The sequence below is a fragment of the Acomys minous genome (assembly GCF_964271855.1).
Source record: "Acomys minous genome assembly, chromosome: 9".
Taxonomy (NCBI): domain Eukaryota; kingdom Metazoa; phylum Chordata; class Mammalia; order Rodentia; family Muridae; genus Acomys; species Acomys minous.
Genome location: NC_140490.1, coordinates 62,889,530 through 62,907,804, shown reverse-complemented (window position 1 = coordinate 62,907,804; position 18,275 = coordinate 62,889,530). Strand labels below are relative to the sequence as shown.

At 40.2% G+C, this 18,275-nt stretch overlaps 1 protein-coding gene across 4 annotated transcripts in view; it reads left to right on the top strand.

Moving 5' to 3' along the window:
* Positions 1-18,275, top strand: part of LOC311604894 (type-1 angiotensin II receptor A) — a 42,119-nt gene that overhangs the window by 5,227 nt on the left and 18,617 nt on the right. For 3 of the 4 annotated variants that reach the window (XM_084795103.1, XM_084795102.1, XM_084795105.1), the window contains exon 2: positions 3,244-3,327. The gene's annotated coding sequence lies outside the window, so the exon portion shown is untranslated. Of the gene's footprint in view, positions 1-395; positions 477-3,243; positions 3,328-18,275 lie in introns of all 4 variants that reach the window. The other variant, XM_084795104.1, reaches the window with a different exon arrangement.

The window sequence follows — 18,275 nt, the reverse complement described above, 5'->3', positions numbered from 1 at the left end:
CGCTTTATAGTCATAACTGCTTGGGAAACTGAGGCAGGAGGCCCCATTGAATCAGTTCAAGAGCAACCTGGAAAATACAAAGATAAAATGATAGGCTGGGAATGTAACTTGGTTGGTAGAGTCTTCAACTAGCATGTATGGGCGAGGTGGTTCATGCCTAGATGCCTACGTCAAATCACACCTTACTTTCAGCTTTCAGCAAAGGCTCTTACTCACTCACCTAATGTATAAAGCATACATAGATTCTAGATGTAGAATAGTCCAGCTCCAAGCAAGTGGTGAGCTCTTTTAAGCCAGTGACTCTCCGACTGTTTTGGTTCCTGCAGGATTACTCCCATTGTATGCTGGCTTCTGACAGTTCTTAGAAGAACCACCCAAATGTTTTGTTTTGACAGAGGACCATTGATGTTGGCTAAGAGACTGAGCTGAGCCTAGGTTCTCTGGGACCATGGCTGGGAATTATGTCCTGTCGTCAGGTCAGTTGTCACAATTTTCTCAGTGTTGACTTTTACCCGCTGCTTGGATCTAGGACTTTGGCAGCCAGGCAGCTTTAATGATACAAAATTTAACACTTCTGGCAAGGATGGGGGATGAAACTCAGCTCAGAGCACCAGCATACCATGTAGTGCGGTGGCTGAAGGGAGTGGTTCATAGAAGGCATGAAACACGCAGCAGGCAGAGCTTGTAGGTGCTAGCAAGTGATGAGAAATCCACGACCAGCCTCATCGGCTTTACGGAGCCTGGCTTGTGAGTGAGACAACTTATAGTAGTTTTTTTTTCTTCCTTTCTTCCAAACAGATTAAAACGTATCATAGAAACTTCCTCCAGTAAATTTCATATGCTTACAATTTTATCATCAAAAATTTCTCTACTCTTTGACCCAAGTTTTTCCTGGTATTCAACTCAATTACATTCATGATTCTAAATCTATGTGTAATTCTTCTTGAATGAGAATGCTCCATTAGGCTGGGTTTAATAGCTATCTTTCCGCTCGGATGATGTCACACGTTGGACCATGAATAAAACACACTGTACCATGATGTTTCCTGGTCATTCACTGCACATAGTTCATTGCTGTCCTTTTATCTTCAATGAAGGAGAATCTCAAGTGTTTCCTCCGGACTAATTTCTTAAATACTTTTTGAAAATTGACCTGCGGAGAGAAGAGGTCTGCCAACAAGACCAAGCAGCCACAGTTTTAAGCAATATGATGAAGAAGCATCTGTATCTTATGTTTTGGTAACATTTAATGGCAGTGTATTCATAAGCAGGGTATAAAACACAGACCACGAGCACCATTCTGTGCACACAGGCTTTGTAGATGCTTGTCACAATGCTATTAAAGCCAGACGTAGGTTCTTGGTATTCCAATGAAAGTAATTTTGTTTTGTTCTCACTGGCCTGTGAGTAAAATATTTATTTCATTTTTATTAATGCCTGAAACAACAACAACAACAACAACAACAACAACAACAACAACAACAACAGCAACAACAGATTAAGAACAATATACAGCCAGTCTGAGAAGCTTTAGAAGATTACTAATTTATGATACTTTCTCTTTTTGTGTCTGCACTCTAAATTTTCTTTACTGAGTTTCCATTGGTTTAGTATTTCCATTTTGTATCTGCCTTGGACTTTCATTACTTAACTCATAATTCATTCTGCACTTCTTTCCTTAGCCCAGTACTGTTAATACTCTGGAGAATGGGACTGTAAAACAGGATTCCCTTAATTTTCTTCCATAAGTGTAGGTCTACAGCTTTTATATCATCTTAGTATTTTAAATAAAAAATCTTATGAAAAGTTTTTTTTATAATGAAGATAAGGCTAAAACCCTTCAGTTATGATACCTAGTCAAAGCAATCTCCATATTGGGTTTTCTGTGTCCCCTGTATGGCATCCTCTTTCATAACTCTGCAGCTTAAAGTAACATTTTCAGAATCTCCCAAATCCACAATGGGCACAACTGATGAACTGAGCTACAAAAAAGGCTGGATAACAAGCAGCACAATAAACAAATCTCAGAGATAAATGCAAACCTGTGAAAGCTGTTTGCTGCACGTTACATGTCAAATAATACCTTCTGAATATCACGTGCTCTTTGATATGAGAAGATATCAGTTGCTCAATTGGAAAAGTAAGCAAAGGTAATTGCTAAGTAAAACAAGAGGAGTAGAAAAACTCCTGAAAAGCCTTAGAAGTTGAGAAACTCAGTCTCACCCATAGGTACTGAAATGCCAATCTAAACAACATGTAAAGAAGATAAAAAAAAAAAACCTAGATTTTTGACATCAGACTTTTATCACAAACCTTCTAAGTGTTAGTTTATAAATATCCATCAAAACATTAATGAACATGAAAACAGTTTAGTTCAATAATTTTATTTTGGACTTGTGCTATTGACAATGCTCATGTAAACATAAAGTATCTATGCATGAGTGTGAGCATTGAAATGTTTTGTTGTAGCCAGTAGGGAAGCTGGACAAGAAGAGATTTAATGCCCTAGGAGAAGGTTGGCTAAGTAAGTTATTAACAAATAGCGCTGCTTTCTGTGTGCTGACAGAGGACATTCTGTGTATATGTAATGCTAAATAAAAGGAACATATTAATGACAGCAGCAAGCAGAGAACTAACATCTTAGTAGGGAGAACACGAATCTACACAACTATGTGCATGCATGTATTCACACTTTGAGCTCTAGAGGGATAAACAAGAAAAGTGTCTCTGGGAAGTAAAAACCCAGAGACGAAATTAGAGTAAGACATTTACATGATCAAGTAATGACATTTATATAACACACGGGTCTTATATGCAAAAGAAAAGCAGAGGGAAAAAAGTCTTTTATAAAGGAATTTTCAAAATACGGTTTGGTAACACTGGCATAGCCTTTATAATAAAAAGAGAATATTAATGTTTAACTGCAGATTCATGAGTTAAAAAAAAAAACAGTCGAGTATAGTTTGTATCTAAGGCATGCCTTCAGAATCTGTTTTGCCAGTCTGGCTGGCCCCCTTGCCGAGTGTCTGTGAGACATGGGGAAGGGCATTGACTGTCTTCAGGAAGAATGTAGGACCCGAGACAGCCTAACACCGTATTAGGGAAAGTATGTTCTCAATGTGGAACAGGTGGCTTCATTTTCTCCTCAAACAGTCTTAATATGCAGTATTAGCAATTGCTTAATTAAAAATTAAAATCTGACCACCTTTGTGGATTGCTTTAATATTTTTTTTTCTCTTCCAGACTTAACATATGAGAGGTTGGTATAAAATGGCTGGCGTTTTATCTGGATAAGTCACTGCAATCCTTCTGAAAAGTCATCACCAGGTAAGGGCCTCCTACCTACAATCTGTCAGTAGTTTTCCCTAACAGTCTGTGGTGGGATAAGCAGAGAAGAGTGGAATTCCAGTTTTACTCTCTATTTTCTTGCTACATGACTTATGAATGTGTTCTTTACAACTTTAAGTGTAAACACTACCGTAGTTACTGCTCATTCATGAACTGATGGGAAACCACGTGGGAGATCTGCAAACCTTTGGCAAAGGGCCCGCTGGCCTCTGATGGTCGCCCTGTGCTGCGTTCTTGCTGCGCAAGAGGTGAAAAGACCAGCTAGGAAATGACTGTGGTCTCATCGGCCATCACGTTCACTCACTGTCAGGAGTCTAAAGACCAAAACCTTAAAATTAGACCTTTCAGGAAGCTGATATGCCTCAGAGTCTCCCCTACTCTAATGATAACATGAGGGTACTATTAGCCAGAGAAGGGGGTGTTGTAAGCCTTGAGATAACCCTGATAAACACAGAGTCACAGGGTAGGACACTGGTCCCTTGGAGAGTGACACAGTGGTCTGAGGCTGGTTTGGAACTTCAGCTTTTCTGGAGTGGACCTGATGTTTTTCATGAAGGGAATCCTTCATTTGCTCAAGTAGTAGAGAAAGAAAACTTCAGAGACCAAACCTGAAGCTTCTCCATTCTATTTAGAGAGATTAAAAACGCAGTGTGAGCCAATCCGGAATCTGCTATAATTGCATTTTTTTGCAGCAGAAGCTAAGCGGGTGCCAGGTGGGCATATAAATGTTACAAGTGACTGTGCTTTTTTTCCCCCTCTCATTGGCATGTAAGAAAATCTTTCTGGAAGGCACCCCAGGTGGTGGTGGTGTGAGGAAACTATTTAGGACTACTTTAATCTTGAAGATATAAATAGGCACATTCTACGGAGTTGTCACTGCATATCGTTGGAGTTTGTTTTTGGTTTGGGGTGTGTGTGCGTGCGTGCGTGCGTGAGTGAGTGTGTGTGTGTGCGTGCGTGCGTGTGTGTGTGTGTAAATAAGCTTAAAAGTTTGGGCAATGCATGTTGTAAATTAAAAAAAAAATCAGCTTTGGAAACAAGTGTAATAAACTATATCAAATACTTCTTCCAGTTTGGAAGATTGTAAGACAACACACAATGTTTTTTCAGCACTGGGGATTGAATCCAGGCCCTTATACACTACGCACTGTTGAATCGCATCCTCACCTTTTTTTCTTTTAACTTTTAATTTGAGACCCAGTATTACTAAGTCACCTAGGCAAACCTTGTGTTTGTGATTCTGCTGTGTCAGCTTCCCTCTCAAGTACTGAGGCTCATGGGACCACAGCCCTCCAGGCCCAGGTGACATGATGTATTTTAAGAGTTCTTGCGCCAGTTTTTTTGTTCTTCTTCTTGTTGCTGTTCATTTTACTTAAACCTCGAAAGAGGGGCTATAAATTGAAGAAACGTCTCCATAACATTGTCCTGTAGACAAGTCTGTAGGGTATTTTCTTAATTAGTTATTAATGTGGGTGGTGCGGTGGCCCTGGGGTCTATAAGAAAGCAAGCTGAGCAAATCAGGAGGAGCAAGTCAGTAAGCAGCACCCCTCCATGACCTCTACATCAGCGCCTGCCTCCAGGCTCCTGCCTTGGGCTCCTGCCTTGACTTCCCGGGATGGTGGACTGACTATTAACTATAAGATTAAATGAACGTGTTCCTCCTTAAGTTATAGCACAGCTATAGAAAGGAATCTTGACTTAGACTGTGCTGATGAGCAAGGAGCCCCTCCTCTGTAATTTCCCATCAGCCCCAGGTGGAAGAAACCAGGCAGCCAATCCAGAGTGCTCCTTCCGTAAGAGGTTCTCATCTTGAACCTGTCCCCCTTTCCTACTCATCCAAAGACGTCTGTTCCTGACAATCACACTTGAAAGAAAACTCATGTGACCGTGACATCTTACTTACGAATAGCAAGATACTATATATATATATATATATATATATCTCCAAACATTTCAGTTTAAGGTTTACAAAGCTAAGGAGCCATTTTTATTGTTGCTCTGGAGTTCATCGTTTGTTGCTCTTTCCAACGGGCAACATCGCCCTGGTTTCCTGCCAACTAGTCGCAAAGGGCCCCGTTTCCAGCTGTGGGTACCATGCAGAACTGCAGAAGGTGCTTGTTTACAGAAGGGCCTTGTGAACTCAGTAATATCCCTTTAAATTTTTTTTTTTTTTACCAACTTACAACCAAGGAACTCTGATCTCTCATTGATTGAAATGTGTAAACAGCGTTTTAGAGTTTGTTTTACAGGTCCAAAGTGTTTATGTTAAGACCAACATTTCCAAGTAGGGAGGCCTAAATTATATATTTAAAAGAATAAAGAACTGAGGTCAGCAACACAAAATCTGTGGACAGGCACTGTCCAATATAATGGCCACTGGCCGCATGTGGGTACTGACATTTAACTATAAACTAATTACAACTACAGAAAGTAGAAATTTGGCTTCTCAGTTCCCAGTGAGCATCTCGTATGTTTAGTAGACACGTAGTTGGTGAGTGACACAGATGAAAGAAGGTTTAGTTCCCACGGCAGCTCTACTTGACAGGCTGTGACAGACACAGTTTTCAGGAGTGCAGTGGACATATCATTGCCAGTTAAGGGAAATGTTTTATGCTCCTTTTAACTTGGAAATTTTAAAGCATTTGGAGATTCAAGGTAAGTGTTCCTTGTCTGGGGCACAGCTGTCTTCTTTATGTGTTTCTTCTTAGTTTATATGCTTAGACATTTCATTTATTAGTCTAGTTTTACATTCTTGATTTCTTTACAAGTTGTGAAGCGGTACCTATGTCACCTTGAGCTAAGGGCTAACATGTGGATGTGACAGTTGGCTTATTTACCCACATTATCACCGTTCTTTCTGTAAGGTCTCATGTTCTTACAATAGAAGATGTGTCTCATTTGCCTTAACTTAAATAAAGCTGATTGATATGTGCTTTTAGAAAGAATTTAGTGAACCAAAGAAAATCAGTTAGAGAACACTTGTGTTTTAGACATCTCTAGTTTTATTTGACTTACACCTATTATGGATTATAACAATTTGATTTTTTTAAATGAATACAACCAACCACTGCTGTAATGTGTCCTTCAAGTTCTTCTTCATCCTGTTCCAGCAACAAAATGTCTGATTCAGCTACATTCTAATCATTATCTCTAGCAATGAAGTTTCTCTTGTTTCCCCGGCCTAACACAGTTGCACAAGACCAAACATCAAACACAAATTGCCTTTGCTGTTGAAGCACAGGATTTGAAGTCAGCTGTCAGCCTAGTTTTGAGAAAGGCATGCCATGCCTGCTGGCCATCCCGTCACACATTTAATAGCATCACCTTTCAAACCCAGCAGAATTTACCTCGGAAACCACATTAGATTTTAAAAATTCAAATCCTAGAATATTTCCAAGTTGGGGAATTTTAGTCTCTGTGTGTGTGTTTTAAGTAAACTGAATAGTAATTTGGTTTACGTAGTAAATTACCTAATAATCACAGTTCGCTGATGGTAATGTGATTCCTTTGTTAACTAATGTGTCTAGACAGAACTTCACTTGTGGACGCGCCACTTCCCATTTGGTTAAGGAAGATGCTATAACAGCTTAAATGTTTGTGTTTCATCAGCTTTTTTCCTGGTTCTGTGGTGTTACCATCAATATATATACCCCCCAAAAGAAAGCAATTCTACAATCTCTCTAAGTAATCCATTTTAACAATTACAATTTTTAAGCTAAAAGAAAAATTAACTTCATGTAAAACTTTTATTTTTTTTTAGTAAATGTAATTAATTTTCACTAACTTTATCAGTGAAATGTTGCAAATTGGTTAGGTTTACAATCTGGTGCTGCAGTCACGAGAGGAGCTGTATCTCTTACAAGAAGATGCCATTTGTTTGGGCGGCAAACATCAGGTTTGAGCAGTTGAGAATTCTTGTCCTGATATATACCTAGGCTGCAGTATATACTGAGAGAGGTAAGAAAAACAGTGTGGCTTTGCGGATGTCACTTTGGGCCCATTGACCAGTGGCAGCTGACGCCAGCCTTTGCAGACAGGCAGGCTTCATTTAGAGAGGGCTGCTGTAAATTCTTCTGTCAAAACTGAATTTCTTTACACTGGGATAGCCTGTTAATTCTCCTTCTTGTCACAGATGCCCCTGTTCCTGGTCCCCATGCTCCATCCATTTATTTAATTGCCCAATTCCCTGTGGTATTTCAGTATTCAACTGTCACAGTGTCGGTGAGAGGCACTGAGCAGATGTGAAGTCACTGCAAGGGTTCTTTCCTCTAACGACAAAATAGGAATATCGAGTAAATGTCATGGCAGAATGAACCCTTAATGAAGATGACAGCACACTCGGTGCCTTTTTCAGGAGAGCACTTTGCAATAGCTTGGGCCATTCATTCAGTCAGTGGGTACTCTTGAAAGCCTGCATGCTAGTTCACACAGAGCACAAAGGTATGAACAAAGATGAAAATCCCAGAACCTGGGTCTGGGAAGATGGCTCATTCAGAAAAGTGGCTTCTGTGTAAACAGGAAGGCCTGAATTTGGCTTGCCAGAATCCATAGAAAAGCTGAGTGTGGTGGGTGGGGAGGGACAGGAGAGCCACCGGGGCTTGTGGGTCCCTCAGCTCAACCAAAATGGTGAGCTCCAGGCTCAGTGAGACACCCTGTCTCAAAAACAGGATGGAGAGTGACGGAGCAAGACACCCAAAGTCGACCTCTGACATACACACACACACACACACACACACACACACACACACACACACGAATGCACTTACATGCATGCACACAAACACCTACAGTGCAGACACATACAAAAGGAAAATTGAAAAATGTTCTAGGCCTCATACAAGTTTCAGGGGATGGAGAGAAAAACCAATTGAGTAAAATATATGTAAAATATTGACTAGCATAAAGAGTGAGAACCATACATGAGAGCAGTGGGCAGAGGCTGATGCAGGTTTAAAGTGGTGTTCAGAGAACCATTCGATCAGGAAAGGCCCATGCGGACATTGGAAGGAAGGCTGCTATAAGCAGAGGCCGTGAGAGCCATGAAGGAACGTTTATAGCCTTAGGAATGTCAGAGGCAGGAGGTATGACAAGTGACATGAGGGCTGAGAGGAACGTGGAAGATGAATGTATAGGCAAGGCAACCGGAAGAACCGTAAAGCTTATGTGGTTGCAAAACTTAGAATGTTTTGATCCACAGTGAATTGTTTCAGTTAAGGATTTTAAGCAGAAAGCTGGTCCACACTCTGTCCTTACTGACTTGGCCTGAGACAGTGACAACAGCCGTTAGAGACCCCACTGGATGCCTAGCTCCTGTGGTGGGTGCTTTGAATGCTGCCTTCAGACACACTCTGCTTACAATTGCCTTCTTTAATGCTGTCTCTGGGGCTGAAGATACAATTCTCCGAGCATTAGAGATGAACAGCCTTACAGCATTGTCAATAGGTTATGCTTAGGGAAAGATCTGCATTCTCAGACACGCTGTTCTTAAGCTCTTGGAGATTACCAAATCCAAAATATTTTCATGGACTGTTTATTCCATTTAAATTATTTATCTTCAGGCTCAACCAGAACATTCAAAATATATACATTTGGTGCTGTGTGTGTGCACCCATCCATCCCCACATAAGAAGGAATAAAATTATTTAGTAGAAAAAATTCTACTCACCCTGAAAACGTACAGATGACCCGACTGAGAACAAACAATTCTGACGTTGCTTAATTTTTTTTAATTGGTGTCGTTTTTCATAATTTTCATGTCTTCCCCTGTTCTGCTATCGTTCAAGACTTCTAATGAGAATTAGGAGGCAAATGTATTTAGCGATCTGTGCGTGTGGGATGGAAGCAAGAACACGAAGATTAACAGTATCACTCTTGTTAATTTGATTTTCTACAGCTTAAGTAAAGGTCCTTGTTACTATTTCCAGCTAATGGGCCCAAGGAGAAAACACGTGTGTGATGTCATGCCTCCCCCAGGAGGGCCTGCTGCCGTACAGGCTTGAGTTAGAGAATTCCTCAATAGGAAAAATGACAAGAAAAGTGACACTCCCTTCATTGAAGGAAATAATAATAGCTCAAGGGTTGGGCATTCTATAGTCTAAGAGATTTTGAAAGTAATTCTGATTTTAAAAAAGAGAAAATAAATGCCATTATTATTACTTTTCAAAGAAAAACATCCTTAACGTTTTTGCCAAGCAAAGTTCTTTCAAATAGTCTAAACCTTGGTAAATCAGTAATTAAATATGATCACCAGTAAAAGTTTTAATAGGAAATCATGCCATATAAAGCCTTTTTCATAGTATATATTCTTCCTACTAAAAAGGTATCTAATAAGAAACTGATTTTGCTGGTTTCTTATAAATGACAACTTGTTTACTTTGGTGTGTACTCATCTCTGAGCCTTAGAGGGTGTTATTTAGACAACTTTCAAACAACTAGCATCGACATATTCATAACTTTGGATTATTTTATTTTTGAGACAGAGCCTTGATTTATAACTCAGGCTGTCTTAGAACTCCTGGCCCTCCAGCTGGGACTAGGGGTATGCACCACGTTCTCAGAGCCCAGAACTTTCTTAAAAGCTGGGTCACCTGTACATTTAATCACTGTACAGCATTGGCTGTATCATATAAAGATACCCTTCCGGTAAATTGAGCCAAATTGTGCGCGGAGAACCAGCTGCTCTGCGTAAGCCGGGGAAAGGGCGCGAACTGCTTTCAGCAGGATCCCTCCCTGCCCTCTTCTATGGCGTTCTGCCAGGAGCCCTGCTTTTCCTCTCCAGGAGAACCCTCTTCCATTAATCTCCCAACCGAATCCGGACCTTTAGCCTGATCTAAATTTGAGGTTGTGCTGAACTGACAAAAAGATGTGGGGATCCGTTCTGCTCTGTTGGTGTGGTGGCTTCTAAACTGAAATATGAGCCACAAGGAATATTTGTGGTAAAATCCAACGCTAACGAGTACTCAAACCACGGTCAGTCGTTGATAACTAGGTGCAGACTTGTTCCCCAGCGTTACTCCTGTTAGCGAGAACAAGAAAGGCAGCTCTGTTCAGAAGCAGTGCGCTAAGAACGTTCTATATGTAACCTCACACGAGTTCTTCCTTTCTCAGACAAAAATATGAAAGAATTGTTCGGATTAATCCGAGCTTCTCTGCCAGGACATGGGTGTCGCTAATCCACCGTGTCCTTTGAAATTGCTGCACATAAAGGTCAAACTGCCAAAGCCTGGCCCTTCTCCTCTGAACGAAGCCTTTTTAGTTATGTATCAGTGTCTGGTGATGGCTCTCCTATTATACTCCCTGCAAAATCAGGCAGTTTTAATTGTGAGTTCCGACGGCACAGGGATGACTAGCTACACGAAGACAATGCCTTCTACTTAACCACCATCCCAACCCAAATAAGAAGGTTAAGATCCCATCCCTGTGGGTTTCTTGTCAGGAAAAGGAAGCAAACAAACAAAAACATTCTCAACAACAAAATCCCAACAACACCCCTTGAAAGGACAGCGATCTCTCAGTAACAGCTGGTGGAACGGAAAAAGGGTTAAAACAGCACCTAAGAATGCTAAGTCTTCTTTTCCTTTCCATTCATTGGATCTGAACAAAATTTTAACCTTATTCTTTATTTTTGCCAACTGTTCCAAAAATAGTTTGCATCTGGTTGATTTTTCTCCTTTTAATAAAATGATCTGTTTATTTTTATTTTATGTGCATTGATGTTTTGCTTGCAAGTGTTTCTGTGTGAGGGAGTCAGCTCCCCTGCCACTGGAGTTAAAGACAGTTGTGAACTGCCACGTGGGACTGGACCTGTGTCCTCTGGAAGATGGAAGGAAGCATCTCGACAGCTGACTCTTATTTCTATCCACTATCTGTCTGGTAGAGTCACAGACGTACGTCGTCATCCAATTCAGAAAAAAAAAGTGATATTTAAAAGAATTTAAATGTTACAATCTTCTCACTTAAAAATAAAAACTAAATTGTCAGTCCAGAAATGATTCATCTTTAACATTCTCTCAACTTGTGGTCCAGTTTTAAAGGTGGAGATGGTGGGAGCAGAGTCAGGAGAGCAGCTAGTACTGAGGTGTGAGCCTACCTGTCCTTCACCATACCTTGATGTCATCATGTTAGTGACATCATAGTCTATTGTCATTTTATGAATGAAAACAGGAGGAGTCAGAAAATAGCAGTGAACATCATTAAGCGGACGCTCCCTGATATGAGGCAATGTGCCCATGATGTCACTTTATTGTCTTAAACTCTAAGGACAGTTTCAAAACTGTATAGATTTCTCTTGCTGTGTCTGCTTTTTCATGGCAACTGAGCCTGTTATTCACATTGTTAAACAGTATCAGAGCCAGGACCTAAATCTGGGACTTACTCCAATTGCATGCTTCCAACCACTTCCTCCCAAGCAATGAGCCACCAAACGTGCAGCACCTAAGATGTGCCTGTGGCTGTTGAACTGCTACTGTTGGCAGCATTTTGTCATATAAGTGGACATTGTGCTAATACCTAGTTATAGTTTCTGCTCATACTGTGTCCAACTACCTGCTAACATTATTTGAACCTGAGAGTCAGAGGCTCTCTTAGAAAGTGTACTCAGGGTCATGTGAAACAGGCACCATGTCACATTTCAGTGAGGAAAATTATTAACTTACATGCCACTAACCACAGACCCAAGTGCAAAAGAAAACCAAGAAGCACTTAATTCCTTTAAATAATGTATTCTGTAGGACAAATTATTTCACTGTGAATCGGTTTCTTTTGGCTGTAGAGTTGGTCATTTGGGATGTGTAGAAAACTATTCTTCGACTGTTGTTTAGGTGGTCTATATAAAACACTGAGAAATTTGTCTGATAGTATATGAAAAACACTTTAAAATTTTAAATTATGTGTGTGTGTGTGCGCGCGTGCTGAAGTGTTGCTAAATCTTCCTCTCAGACTGTAATCGGTGCCAGGTGTCCAAGGGAATCTATTAAATTTTTGAACTTATGCAACATTATAGTTATTCACTTAACTCACATACAAATTTCTGTTGATGAAGATTTCACATGGACCTGCTGACATCTGCCTAGGTTGATTTATTGGGCATTTAAAAATATCTGATTCGCCAGTTGGAGGATTGGTAAGATCAGGTTTTGTTCATGTGACATATGTGTAGAAAATAAGTAAGGCCCCAAAGAGCATCCACACCATGAAATTCAACATTTAAAAAGCATCAGTGGGTGTTTACAGTTTTAGAAGTCAACAGATCAGCATAAGATGTAGGGGAATCAGTCCCTAGGGCCAAATCTAATAGGATTCTATTATCAAACTAGCTTCCTAGCAAGTTATCAGCCTTAATTTTGAAATCTGTAGTTTTAGAACTTATGTCATGGGATGGTCTTAATAAAGCTCCTCTCAAACTCTTAGCAGGGTTTATTTTCAATTACAATTTTAGAGAGTTAAGAATTCATCATGGTTAGTAGCTTTCTATTTGCGAAGATAACAGAGACAGTTTCTACCTGAATCGTTACCCAAAACTCTCTATAACGTTGGAGCGTCTTCTTCAGTCTTTTGGCCCAATATATCTGACAGACATTATTGTGGACTTGCTTACCCTGTCTTGGCAGCGTTTGGCCATCGACTCTGCCTGCATCCAAGCTTGTCCTTTTTTTTTAGGCAGAATTCTGTCTGTGGTAGAAATGAGGAACTTTTGTCTAGTGGCCAGTCGGCCACATTTGCAGCCATCTCCATAGGAGGTTTTTTGATGCTTATCATCTTCTTTGATTTGGAAAGCTACTAACCTGCACTCCCGGCATACTCAGATAATCAAGTTTTACTCCTCAAGTCTCTGAGGGAGTTGAAGACCAAGTAGCTTAGTTTTACAATGAAGCTTAATTGTTTATGGATTAATATGTTTTAGGTCTAGATAGGTGTTCTAAGTTGATAATGACAATATGTGATGGAGATTGATTTACATTCAGAAATTTAGATGCACCAAGATAGGAAAGATGGTCAAAATCTGAGCCTATAGGAAGCATTTCTCACTTAACACACTGCAAATAGTGGTCTCCATACTAAACAAGCATCTTCCCAGCTCCATGGTCCTTTTTGAAAAAAAAAAACTCACTATGAATAATCATACAGATGTTGAAACATTTCCCATAATCATTGCAGTATTACCTTAACTTAAAAGGTGGGAAGTGAGTACAAGGCTTAGAGGCTCTTCCAGTAGCAGAGTTAAGATCCACTCTTAGCTATCTTCTGCCAGGCAGAGTGGAGCTTCAGGGACCAGAGATACGTCCACACCAGAAACAAGTAAAAACTGGCCACACTGATAAAACCGTGGTTTTAAAGACAGAGGTCATTAAATGACAGAGAACCATAATTCTGAGGGATCCCTGAGAGGCAAATGAAGAATCCTCTAAAATTGCTCGAATTCGCTGTGTGTATAGTATTTTCAAGGATGGGCAGGGAAGGCAAATCCAGGCAGAGCCTGATGCTTTTCTAAATTAAATAGCTTGAGTTAAGGAAAGGCAAGGAGGCTTGAGTCCACAAGATAGACTCAGAGAGGGACAGCCATACAGAGAGTAGGCCTTTGTATCTGCAAAGGGCCATCTTGTGTTTCATTGCATGTGAGTGAGTTCCTAAAATGGTTCAAAGAAACAAGTCCCAGAGATTGCTTTCTTTTTCCTTCTGAATGCGTTGCCAGGTCCTGTGACTAGCGAAGTATCCTTCTCTGGCTGGTGTGAACAGCATCTGTTGTTTGTAGGAAGCCACTCAAGCACTACCCACCACTCTGATGACTCATGACAAATTAAAAAAAAAATCCAAAGGAGTTAAACTTTGCGTGTATCGCAAATACTTCCTAGAACAAACCGGGTCATCGCTGCTTTCTTATAGAGAAATGTTTCGTTCCCTACACATCCAGCTCGTAATGTTTAACACACATCAGAAAGCTGCCAGGCAGGCCAAGGAAATGGGAATCAGCAAAAAAGAAAAATAACCAGTGAAAACAGACCCGTCACTGACATATGCAATAGGATTACTGCACAGGGACTTTACAGGGTTATAAAAATGTAATTCTATTCCACGCATTCAAGAACCTAGAGGAAAGCCTGGGCGTTTTCAGCAGGGACTTGGAAGATGGAAATGATTGACATTGTACTTTTGGAGATGGAAATGCCGTGTCAGAGGTGAAAATGTGGACTTTTGACACTTAGATTATGATCCTCATGCTGTCCTCACAATATTTTACAGTGTTCTCTTCTACACGCTGTTCGCTCCAGCAGCCTAATACATATTTGCTTGCAATTAAAACTCTTAGACAAAACTTCCTTTTTAGGAGAGGGCTAGTCACTATTTATAGCGCTGCTCACATTGACCCTCTTGCCTTGTCCTGGCTCAGAGTAGCTTTTACCACCTTCCAAAGGGCTGGCATTCCTTCAAGCCCGACTGACATTCCTCAACAACATAGCCATCAACAGTTTTCAAAATGGTACCTTCTGAGTCAGCTACAAGAAAGTTCACATCCCCAGACTACCGTTTTTTTGCCTAAGTTGTCTATTTCACGATGAAAACTCTGTCTGGATCGGGAAGAAAACATCTGTTCTTTATATAGAATATAATTTGCCTACAAGTCAGCATTTTGCAGATTCCCACTATTCCCACCCAAGATACGATGCATAAAACCACAAACTGCCTTCTTTCAGCTTCCAAGCAGTTAACTAAAATATATGTGCTATTCTTTAATGGAATTTAAATTTTTCTCTTGAGGTAAGCTATATTTTTCCAAAAAAGCAGAAAAACAAAACAAAATAAAACAACAATTGATGTGTTTAGGATGTTTTATGCAAGCTAGGTTGACAAGCGGTGTGATTGCTAGTCCAATCAGAAAGGTGGTATACCCATCCTTACTAAATCAATAGAGGCGTCTTCTTCCCGTTCACCTTTTAACGTTCACCTGTGTCCCCAAATGTGCTGGGAATGAACCTAGGCAATAAGCAAGCATTGAAGCTACCAATGTACCCCTGTCACAAAGAAGTTTAGGTAATTTTTGCTTGCAACATAAAGTGCACCTTAGAAACATTTGATAAGAAAAGACCCACCCTCCAAACCAAATTCAAACCCAGATTCTTTCTGAAACCTCTTAAGATATTTTAAATACATCTTGTCAGTTATCTAATAACAAAGAGCAGTAAGTCAATGTGGCTCTACAGAATAGCATCAGCCTTGTTCAAGCTTCATGTACTAGATGGCATTAGGTTCACAGATGTTAAGGCACAAACATCCAAATACCATAGAGTTCATGCTGTGCTCACACATGTGAAGATGGCACATGGCTGAAAATAGACACAATGGGGACTTTTATAGGGTAGAAAATGAAACAAGACAAATAAGTTTCCATGTGGGACAGTAAGAGACATGGCAGCAGAGTGGGGCACAGGCTGGCATCTGAGAACATTCTCAGAGGGACCCGGCTGGTCCCGGTCACATGCAGACAGGGCAGCCTGGCTGTCTGAGAGCCACAGGGGATAGCCCTCCACCCCAGCCCACCTCTGTGTGCCTCCTGAGGCTTCCATTTCCCTGGCCATGGATTTTTGTTGAGTGCAGAAATGAAAAAGGACTGTCTAACAACCGTAGGTATTTTGACTTCAAGTATTTAGCATCATGTAGAAACATTGGATTGGTGTCCGTAGCACCCTGCCAGGGCTTCAAGGTTGATTTCTCGGTTATGAAATTAGGTGATTGGCGTAGTCAATTGGCAGCTGTGAGACTGGATCTGTAAAAGAGTTCCTTTCAGTTCCGAGAAGTATTTCTTTTTCATTTGCTCCAGTAAAAATAATTCCAAATAAGACATTTCACATAAAATTTGAAATTCCCAGTTTATCTTTAAAAAGCCCCCTCCCATTCCCAATTGCTACAATTGGCTGAAAAAATAAGCTCCTTGTCTTCCTCCAAGGAAGAGGTAAACTTTCACTTCTCATCTGCTCAACCCCTGTGCTTACTTCTGCCTGGCCCTGAAATGTGTGAGTACAGGAACCCTGGAGCATGATCACAATTCAAGGGGTCATTCCAGAGATAAAATGGCATGAATCTCTGGCTTAAGTTGTTTCAGGGGGAAAGAAAGATGATGGAGAATTGTTCAAACACACTAAAGGCTAAAATATACTTCTTGCTTAGATAACATGACAATCAAATCAGCTCTGATAACTATCATTGTATTGTATTTGTTTATTGCACTTATTTAGAGAACACATATATTCTCTAAAGAAGAAAGTGGTGAGTTTGGCTTACAAATCTCCTGATTTTGCAGGAAAACGCTATGGCTTTTCAAGCCACATCTAAAGAAAGCCTCTTTCCAAGCATCTATTGACAGTGCTCCCGTTGCATCACGTCAACAGAACACCTTTGGTTTGGTACAACATGAAGCCAAACTATTTACCTAGAGTGGAGCGAAAGTTGAATGTTGCCTTCTGGGTACAGCTGGGGCTACTGGAATTAGGCTTGCTTCTAAAACCTACTTTCTGTAAATTGGAAGCTCTTTATATAAAGGTATCCAAAACTATTATTAATTGCGCCATTCTTACAAAATCCTACTGAACCTCACAATTATGTTTGCCCTTTGGTAAGTCAAATAGAAGACTCAGGTTACTTGTCTTTCCACCATTTTATATATTAAGGTTGTAATTAAAATGTTGCTACCACAAACAAGAGAGTATTATGTAACTGTTAAAAGGTGAAACCATGAATCCGTGTTAAAAAAGCCCAGCAATTGCCAATGTTAAGCCTGTAAGCAAAGAAAGAATCACATGAATTTTAATGTCTTAAAAATAATATATATGCATATATAGTGTATATACATATATATTTTTCTTTGACGTATCTGGCACTATTCTCCTTCCCCATCACCTCATAACTCCTCCCTAACTCTCCACCCACCCGACTCCATGCCCTTTCTTTCTCTCTCTAATAAAAACCAACAACAACAAAACCATGAACAAACAAAAGACCCATAAAAACACAAAATCAGAAAACAAAATATACAAGCAAGAGACCAATAAAACAAAACAAAGAACCAAAAATCCCAAACAAAGCAATCTGAGACAAAAAGTGTACAAAACCACCAGTGAGCTTGTCTTGTGTTAGCCAACAATTCCAGGGAGTGGGGCCTACACTAAAGTGTGGTTAATATACCCAGTGGGACTCCATTGGTGAGAAATGATTTTTTCCTCTGGAATAGGTACAGATTGCAGATAGCCTCTTGGTTAGGGGTGCAATCCCATGTCCACTTCCTCTCTCAACACTAGGACCTGATCAGGCTTGATCACGTGCAGGCCTTTAAAGGTGTTTTGTCATTAGTTAGCCCAGGTATAATGTGCCAACCAAAGATGTATATGCCGGTTCATGAAATGGTTTTGTTCCCTCGATTTAATCTTGTAATTACCTGCCCTGCAGATGTTCATCGTTATTTTATTTTTGTAACCCAGTCTTTAACTTGGCTTTATTGGGTGAGTAGCATTGCACAGTCACATGATATTAGGTTAAAAGAGCTTCTAGCATCATTTCAGTTTCTAGGCTTGTGTATAAGAATGTGATGACATGAACAAGAAATGCACATTTTTATTGAGTAATTTAGCATTAGGTAGGTGTAAAGACACAAGACTATATTGTGAATAATGGTGTAGTGGTGTATCATAATGTTTATACATACACATACATAATGATAAAATGATAATAATAGTAGCATTTGATGGTGGCTGAAGAGGTGACTCGGTGGCTAAAAAGCAATTGTTGCTTTTGCAGAAGATATGGGTTTGGTTCCCAGCACCCATGCAGTAGCTCACAACTGTCTGTAACTCCAGCTCCAAGGGCTCTGGTGTCCTCATCTATTAACTGTAGGCAACAGACACTCACATGGTGCACAGACACACTTAGAGGCATAACAC